The sequence below is a fragment of the Monodelphis domestica genome, chromosome 3 (genome assembly GCF_027887165.1).
Source record: "Monodelphis domestica isolate mMonDom1 chromosome 3, mMonDom1.pri, whole genome shotgun sequence".
Classification (NCBI taxonomy): domain Eukaryota; kingdom Metazoa; phylum Chordata; class Mammalia; order Didelphimorphia; family Didelphidae; genus Monodelphis; species Monodelphis domestica.
Genome location: NC_077229.1, coordinates 64,263,402 through 64,273,035, shown reverse-complemented (window position 1 = coordinate 64,273,035; position 9,634 = coordinate 64,263,402).

Sequence of the window (9,634 nt, the reverse complement as noted above, 5' to 3'; positions counted from 1 at the left end):
ATCATTAGCACCTCGAGTAATTTTTGGACGAGCGCCATTTCTCATATATTGTTGAGTATTATCATTAAAATTTTCTTCAATTTGAGCATTGTCATTAATTTCCCAATTCCTATTTCTATAATTCTGGTTTCTAAAGTTCTTATTTCTATATTCATTATAGTTATTTCCATAGTCATTATTATAATTTCTAGAATTCTGGTTTCTATAACCATTATCATCATTTCTATAGTTATTATTTCTAAAACCATTATTAAACTGTGTATTCCTTCCAAACATCTTAAGAAAGGTTCTACATTCCATCATTTTGTGGCCCTTCTTCTCACAGAAGTGGCAAGTAATGGATTGATAATTGGATTTCTGGAGAGGGGCAATTGTCGTTGGTTCATTATCATGCCCACTTTCTAATTTAGTTATCCTATCTATTACACATCTTATTTTTTTCTTCATTTCCTCCATGTCATCATTATTCTCTTTCTCCTTTTCTTCGTTTCCCTTAAAAACATATATAGCTGTTTTTCGCAATTCTTCAAGGTCCATATCTGACCATCTTGGGCATTGTGTTTTAAAATAATTTTTAATTACTTTGCAAGAATTATTTACAAAGATTCTTCTAACTTGTCTTAAACTATTCTCTTTATTTAAGTCCCAATCTAAGTATCTGTCCCCAAACTCGATAATTCTGTCCATAAATCTGGAGGGTGTTTCATTTTCCTTTTGCTTAATTTTTTCCAGTTCCATCCACTTATCTGTACTGTCCGCACATTCCTTCATGGCCGTGAGGATGGCCTCTCTACAACGGTATAGTTGTAGATAGTCCTCAGGATTATTATAGTCCCATTCGGGATCCTGAGATGGCCAATGTGCTGCATTACGCCCCCGGGTTTTGTTGACATGAGCAATTATTTTATTTTTTTCACGTTCACTTAAAAAAGCCTGTAGTAAGCTCTCAACGTCCTTGTAAGACGGATTATATTGAAAAAATATGTCTCCCATCTTTTTTGTTACTAGAAAAGGATCTTGTTCATATGTGGGGATATTTCGTGTAAATTCATTTATTTCTTGGGGAGTAAACGGTATCCTATGTCTTAAAGTCACCACATCCCCATTTCGTCCTATTTCAGGTACTTCTCTTAGAGGAAACAGGCCTCTAGTTGAATTTTGCACCTGTGGGTCAGTTTGACAAGGACAGGTTTCTCTAGGAGGACAAGATCTCCCTTGCATTGGAATTTGGTTTTCTGTAGGAGAAGGAACATGAGAAGCTGGGATTGCAGGGGAAGGGTTTTGGGGATTAAATTCAGACAAGATTTGCACTGCACGAGAGAAGCAGTCTGTTAACTGGGCTATAGGGAAGGTGTTTTCCATCTCTATTTCAGGGAAGGAAATTTCCTCATTCAAAGGTTCAGAAACAGGTCTGTTTCTGGTAGAGTGGGTGTTTGCCCATTGATCCTGTAAGAAACATTTTAGATCTTCTAATTGGGCTTGCATTTTTTCCTCAATTTTTCCTATTTTATCTTCCATATCTCCCATTTTATCCTCAATATTTCCTATTTTATTCTCAATATTTCCTATTTTATCCTCAAGTTTTTCTATTTTATTCTCAATATTTCCTATTTTATCCTCAATTTTTTCTATTGTATCCTCAATTTTTTCTATTGTATCCTCAATTTTTTCTATTTTATCCTCAATATTTTCTATTTTATCCTCAATATTTTCTATTTTATCCTCATTTTTTTCTATTTTATCCTCAACATTTTCTATTTTATCCTCATTTTGTTTTATTTTATCCTCATTTTGTTTTATTTTATCCTCATTTTGTTTTATTTTATCCTCATTTTGTTTTATTTTATCCTCAATATTTTTTATTTTTTCATCTCTAAATATAGTATTGAGGAGTACAAAAATGACAGTACCTATTAATATAAAAATTTGGAGGTATCCTTCATTCCTCAATGCCCCTACTTCTTCAGCTGCCATATAATTGTCAAAGAATGTAGTACTCATTTTTATATGTATATTTTGTAATTTCACAAAATACGTGGGGAGCAGGGCAAAGCAACAAACTTTCCACAGGGTTTTTTTTTTTTAATCCAGGAAGTTGTTCCTTAAGGGAAAGGATATTTAGAAACAGTTCTTCCAGCCAGGACTTTAGAGTCCTGTTGCTGAGATTTAAAAACAGCTGTTTTCTGTCTATCAGAGTCACACAGCTGGGAAGTATCTGAGGTCCGATTTGAACCCAGGACCTTCTGCCTCTAGGGCTGGCTCTCAATCCGCTGAGCTACCCAGCTGTCCCTTAAGATTAAAGGGAAGAAAAAGAAAAAACTGCTGATTCCAATTTAACTTAAGGAGAAAAGAGAAAAAGTTTTTTATAATCACGTGTTCTAGCAGCTGTGTCTTTAAGCCAAGTTTTTTTTTTTTTTTTTTAAAGGACTAAGTGGTGAAACAGTATAGTAAAAAGGCAAGGAAAAAGTTTTATTGAGAGGATTCTTTAGACTCCCGTGTGGTCAGCCACAATGTTACAAGGGAATCACTTTAAAAGACTGATATATATTAATTTAAGGTCGCCAAGGAATCAGCTATGTAATTCCTAAATGAAAAACTCAAGTCAGCCGTCAGCTTTTTTTGGAGTTTAATTACAATAGGAGCAAGAAAGGAATTAGAGATATATATAGAGAGAGAAAGGGGAGAGAAGGGAATAGGGCTTAAATACCCCTTCTGTTTAGGCTGGGCCAAAAGGCCCAAGCCCTTAGATAGCTGGGGCAAAGAAAAGAGATCAGTCCCTTTCACTCACGTGTCCAAAATGGAGAAACAGTCTCAGAGGCCCCCACCTTCAGCTTCCTTCAGAGCAAGCTTCCTCAGAGCCCAGGAACCACACCGACCAAAAAAAAAATCCTCTCCCTGTCTCCAGACCCTCCTATCTTTAAGGACACCATCCAAGTTGCCTCCCCTCAGTCCTCACATCTACCAATCACTCTTCATCAATTTCCCTGTCAATGGAGGCTCTCGCTTAACCCAGGACCGCCCAGAGGTTTCTGGCTTTTGCACATGTCTGTTGAAGGTCATATTTTCAAATGATTAAATCTATACTCCTTTGCTACAGCCCTTTCTAAATCCTGTTAACTTGAGTATGGTAGAGATTGGAATAATTAAATTTTGATCTAGGCTGCAGCCCTTACTCAATCCTATTAGGACTGAATAGGGTGGAGTATCTCCATTGTATCAATTCTAAAATCAATCAAGACTCAAAGAAATTCCTGTTCTATGCTCAAGCATAGGTCAAAGTCCTTTCCATTGTTCAGCAAAGGGTTTCTGTCCTAAAGTAATCTTAAGAAGGGAAGAGAAGGAACCTCCCATGCCAATGGAGTTCCCATTCCAATAGACTATCAGTAAGAAATTTTCCAAGTATGAAATATCCCAATGGTGAAATTTCCAACATTTATAAGTCTAAGGAATTTTGAGGTTTACAACCCACAGAATCAAGCAGTTATTTTTCTTTTGTGTTTCTATTCCCACTATTTTTCCTCTGAATGTGGATAGTGTTCTTTCTCATAGATCCCTCCAAGTTGTTCAGGATCACTGCATTGCCACTAATGGAGAAGTCCATTACATTCTATTGTACCACAGTGTATCAGTCTCTGTGTACAATGTTCTCCTGGTTCAGCTCCTTTCACCCTGCATCACTTCCTGGAGGTCGTTCCAGTCTCCATGGAATTCCTCCAGTTTATTATTCCTTTTAGCACAATAGTATTCCATCACCAACATATACCACATTTTGTTCAGCCAATCCCCAATCGAAGGGCATCCCATTTTCCAATTTTTTGCCACCATAAAGAGAGCAGTTATGAATATTCTTGTACAAGTCTTTTTCCTTATTATCTCTTTGGGGTACAAACCCAGCAGTGCTATGGCTGGATCAAAGGGCAGACAGTCTTTTAGTGCCCTTTGGGCAAAGCCAGAAATTCTAAAGGTGAAGATGACTAGAAAGGCCACTCCAGACATGAGGGATGGCTAGTACAAAGATATGGAGGCCCAGAGAGAAGAGATTTTTCTAAAGTTACATGATATTTTTCAAGTTTTATTAATTCAAATGAATTTTATTATATTTTAACAACTTCAAAAAGTAACTCCTTGGGCATTTGATTGGTTGGGCATTGAATAAATAAATTATTTAGGTAATACTATCCTTTCATATTGACATAGCCCAGTCATGAGCAATAAATTTCTCCCCAAATTAAAAAAATGTTTTCTATAATTTTATTCATATAATTCCTTTCTGTAAATATCTTTATTATTTATTCATAACATAATTTTCATTTTGAATTTTGAGTTCCAAATTTCATTCTCCCTCTCATATCTTCCCCTACCCCATGAGAAGGGAAGTAATATAATATCAATTATATATTTTAAATCATGCAAAACAAATGTCAATATTAGCCATATTTATTTTTTAAAAATAAAAAATAAAAAGAGAAAATTGTACTTCAATTTGTACTCAGATATTCTCAGTTCTTTCTCTGGAGAGGGATAGCATTTTTTTTCATTATGAGTTCTTCTGAACTGTCTTGGATCACTATCTCTGAGAATAGGGAAGCCTTTCATAGTTAGCCATTATTACAATATTGCTATTATTGTGCATAATGATCTCCCAATTATTCTTACTTCATTTTGCATTAGTTCATATGTCTTGCTATGTTTTCCTGAAATCACCTTCCCTTGTAATTTTCCATAGCTCAGTAGTACTCCATGACAATCCTATAACACAACTTCAGCCATTCCCCAACTGATGAACATCCCCTCAATTTCTAATTCTTTGTCCCTTCAAAAAGAGCTGTCATAAATATTTTTGTACAAATAGATCCTTTTCCTTCTCCTTTTATTTCCTTGGAATACAGACCTAGAAGTAGTATTGATAGGTCCAAGAGAATGAATAGTTTTATTGCTTTTGAAGAGTATAGTTCCAAATAGCTCTCCAGAATGGTTGGAATAGTTCACAATGCCACTGACAATATATTAGTGTCCCAATTTTTCCACATCCTCTCTAGCATTTATCATTTTCCTTTCCTATCAGTTGGCCTATCTAATATATGTGTGGTGGTATTTCAAAGTTGTTTTAATTTGTATTTCTCCAATAGTGATTTAGGGCATTTTTTCATGTGACTATCTATAGTTTTATTTCTTTTTCTTGTGTGAGGAAAGTTCTCCCCTCTGGGTAACACAACTGGCACACAGCTTCATGAGTGTACATGAGTCTACATAAGTTTGCATCACTTAGCATGGGTCATGGGACTGTGGTTGATCCCAGAAATTATTCTGAACTTTATCCAGATATAAAAAAAGAAATAAAAACAATGATCCAGGAAGTGTTATCTCTCTATCTCAGGTGCTAGGGCCAAGGAGCTGCTGTGTGACCAGGCAGAGACCACCCACATGGCTAGCTAGAATAGGCTTTCTCTCTCTCTCTCTCTCTCTCTCTCTCTCTCTCTCTCTCTCTCTCTCTCTCTATGCCTTTACCTTTCCAAGTGATATTAATAAAACCTTATGAAAAATAAGGACTAGAGTCCTAAATTTATTTCTTACATTCTGAAAACTTCCTGTTCATCTCCTTTGACTATTTATCAACTAGGAATGACTCTTACTTTTATGAATTTGACTCAATTCTATACTCAGTATGTATTTAAGAAATGAGAACTTTGTCAGAGAAACTCTATGTAAAACTCCATGATATTACTTCACTGACTATAGTACCTTTTAGTAAAAAATTAGTTTCTCTAATTCTTTCTCTTCATTTGGGTCTATTTTTGCTTTGTCTGAGATTATGATTCCTACCTCTGCATATTAGATTCTGCTTAACTTTTTATTTTGATGCTGTGTGTCTCTGTTTCAACTGTGTCTCTTATAAACAACATATTGTTGGATTTTGATTTCTAATCCATTCTTCTACCTGCTTCCATTTTATGAGTGATTTCATCCTGTTCACATTCAAAGTTATAATGATTAACTGTATATTTCCTCCATTCCATTTTTTTGTTTGTTTCTTCTCTCTCTCTTATCCTGTCCCTTCTCAAAAATCTATTTTACTTCTGGTCACTGCCTCCTTAATTTGTTCTCCTTTTTATCATTCCACCTAACACCCACCAATCTCTTATCCCCTTTCCCTACTATATCCCTATTGGGAAAGTTAAATTTCTATACACAATGGATATATACTCTTCCCTCTTTGCGCCAATTATGATAAGAGTGAGATTCAAGCATTGCCCAACTTTCTATACTCCTCTCTACTATAAAAGCTCTTCCTTGAGCATCACTTTTATGTGAGAAAATGTTCATCATTCTTCCTCTCCTTTCCCCTTCTTCCACCTAATCCTTTTTTCTCACCCTTTAATTTTTTTTATCATGATCATTCCAACATAATAGACTTGCACCTTTGCTCTCTGTATATGTAAACTCCTTTAACTGCCCTAATACTGATTAAGGTTTTAGGAGTTATATGTATCATCTTGCCATAAAGATACTTAAATAGTTGACTTCATTGAGATCCTTATGATTGCTCTTGGGGTTTTGTTTGAATGTCAGATTTTCTATTCAGCTCTGGTCTTTTCATCAGAAATTCTTGAAAGTCCTCTATTTCATTAAATATCCATTTTCCCCTGGAACAATTATACTCACTTTTGCTGTATAGATCATTCTTGATTATAATCCTTTTTCCTTTGCCTTCCACAGTGTCCAATTGTAAGCTATTTAGTCCTTTATTTTGGAAACTGCTAAATCTTTTGCGATCCTGACTCTGGTTCCACAATGTTTGGATTGTTGCTTCCTGGATGTTTGTGGTATTTTCTCCTTGATCTGAGAGCTCTGGAATTTGACTATAATATTGCTGAGAGTTTTCATTTTATAATCTCCTTTCTATTTCTATTTTGCCCTCTGAATCTAAGATATTGAGGCAGTTTCATGTGATAATTTCTTAAAGTATGCTATCAAGGTTCTTTTGTTGATCATGGCTCTCAGTCTAATAATTCTTAAATTCTCCCTCCTTGATCTATTTTCCATGTCAATTGTTTTTCTAATAAGTTATTTCACATTTTCTTTTATTTTTCTATTCTTTTGACTTTGTTTTATTATTTCTTGATGTCTCATGAAGTCATTAGCTTCCACTTGCCCATTTCTAATTTTTAAGAAGTTCATTTCTTCAGTGAATATTTGTGCCTCTATACCATTAGGCCAATTCTATTTTTATGGTGTTATTTTTTTTCAGTATATTTTTGTGCTTCTTTTACCAACCTGCTAATTCTCTTTGCATAGTTTTCTTGCACCACTCTCATTTCCTTTCCCAATATTTTCTCTACCATTCTTATCTCTTTAACTTTTCTAAGAATTCTTGTGGAGTTTGGATCCATTTTTCTTTGAGGCCTTACTTGTAACTTTTCACATTGTTATCTTCTTCTGAGTTTTCTTACCTGCTGTTAGAGTAGCTTTTATGGTCAAATTCTTTATTGTTGTTGTTTACTAAATTTTTCATCCTATTTCTTGTGTGTGTGTGTGTGTGTGTGTGTGTGTGTGTGTGTGTGTATGTGTGTGTGTGTGTGTGTGTGTCAAAGTTGGGTTCTACTCACCTGAGGGTGGGAAGGCAATGTACCAAGATTCAGGATTTTGTTTTTTGTGCTACTGTTCTCAAGGATGGTTCTAGAGGTCTACAAGTTTTTGGTATTTCCAAGATGGTGTGACACTGAAGGAAGTATAGTCAATGCTCTTCTGGTCTGCACTCTGATATTTACCCAAGAAGGGTCCCTTGCCCCTGGAGTCATGAATGCAAGTGCTTTGTTTACTCTGAAACTATGACCAGGGTCCTTGGTTCCTTGTAATCAACCCCAAGTTCTTCTCTCTGGCCTGGAACTGTGATTCAGAACTGCATATAAAGAAAAGAGTTGCCAATTAATATTAGCTGTACACAATGCCAAAAAAAAGTTCTCATAATCTCTTTCTGACCAATCATCCAACCCCTTACCATTTCTTGACTGATAGACTTCAAAGCTGCTACTGTTGCTATTGGCATTATTTCTGCTTCCACACATGTGAGCTCTGAACAGACTTACCCTGGTGTCACAAACTTCTTCTGCTGACCTCCTAAGTTTTATTGGGCCAAAAAATATCTTGCCCTGAATTTTTATTGGCTTTGTTGCTCCAATTTGAAGCATTATTTTAAAATTGTTTGGAGGGTAATATTGAGAGAGTACAGACAGCTTGCCTCTAATTCATTATCATGACTGTTGAGAAATACATAAATGACAATTATAACTGTGGGTGTGAATTAATACATGAAATGTAAGAAGACAGAAGAGTGGATTAGAAACAATAATTCAACAATATGTTTTTTATTATAAACATTCATAAAATGGAAAGATACATACAAAGTTAAAATAAGGGCCTAGTACCAAATCTGTTATTCTTCAGCTGAAGTAAAAATGGTTAGGTAGTAGTCATAATCTAAGGCAAAGCAATAGCAAAAATTAGACATAATTAAAATAAACAAGGAAACATATTTTGCTAAAAGGTACCATAGATTATGAATGAATATAAATACAAAAGATATATGTACCAAATGGCATAAAATATAAATGCTTTAAAGGAAAAGTTAAACGAATTAGATATAAATAGAAAGTGAATCTCTAATAATAGAACACTTTAATCTACCCCCTCAGGTCTTGATAAATCAAACCATAATGTCAACAATAACAACAAATGAATAAGATTTTTTAAAACATATATTACAGCTCTCTAGATATATATATATATATATATATATATATATATATATATATATATAACGAGAATTGAAAAGAATATGCCTATCTCATCTATGGATGGTACATTCATGAAAATGGCCCCATATTAGAGAATTAAAAACCTCACAAACAAATTCAGAAAAGGAGAAATATTAGATGCATCTTTTACAGACCATAATGTAATCAACAAAGATACAGGATATAAAATAAACTCATGTAAATCATCAGCATTTCTATGCCTTACCAACAAAAGATATGAATAGTGTTGTTACTTTTTTCTTCATGATTCCAAATTGATATCTAAAATGAATGTAAGAATTTATAGATCCACCAACAGTGTTTTAGCTTATATATTTTCCTACAACTTCTCCAAAATTGACTGTTCTGTCATTTTTGTCATTCATCTCTACTAATTGGCATTATATAAAGTGAAACCTCAAATTTGTTTTAATTCACATTTTTCTCACTATTGATGACTTTGTGACAAGGAAATCACTTTAAAAGACTGATATATATTAATTTAAGGTCGCCAAGGAATTCAGCTATGCAATTCCTAAATGAAAACTCAAGTCAGCCGTCAACCTTTTATAGAGTTTAATTACAAACAGGAGGAAGAAAGGAATTAGAGATAGAGAGAGAGGGGAAGAGAGAAAGGGGAGAGAAGGGAATAGGGCTTAAATACCCCTTCTGTTTAGGCTGGGCCAAAAGGCCCAAGCCCTTAGATAGCTGAGGCAAAGAAAAGAGATCAGTCCCTATCACTCACGTGACCAAAATGGAGAAACAGTCTCAGGGGCCTCCACCTCCAGCTTCCTTCAGAGCAAGCTTCTCAGAGCACCTCTCCAACCACTCAGAGCCAA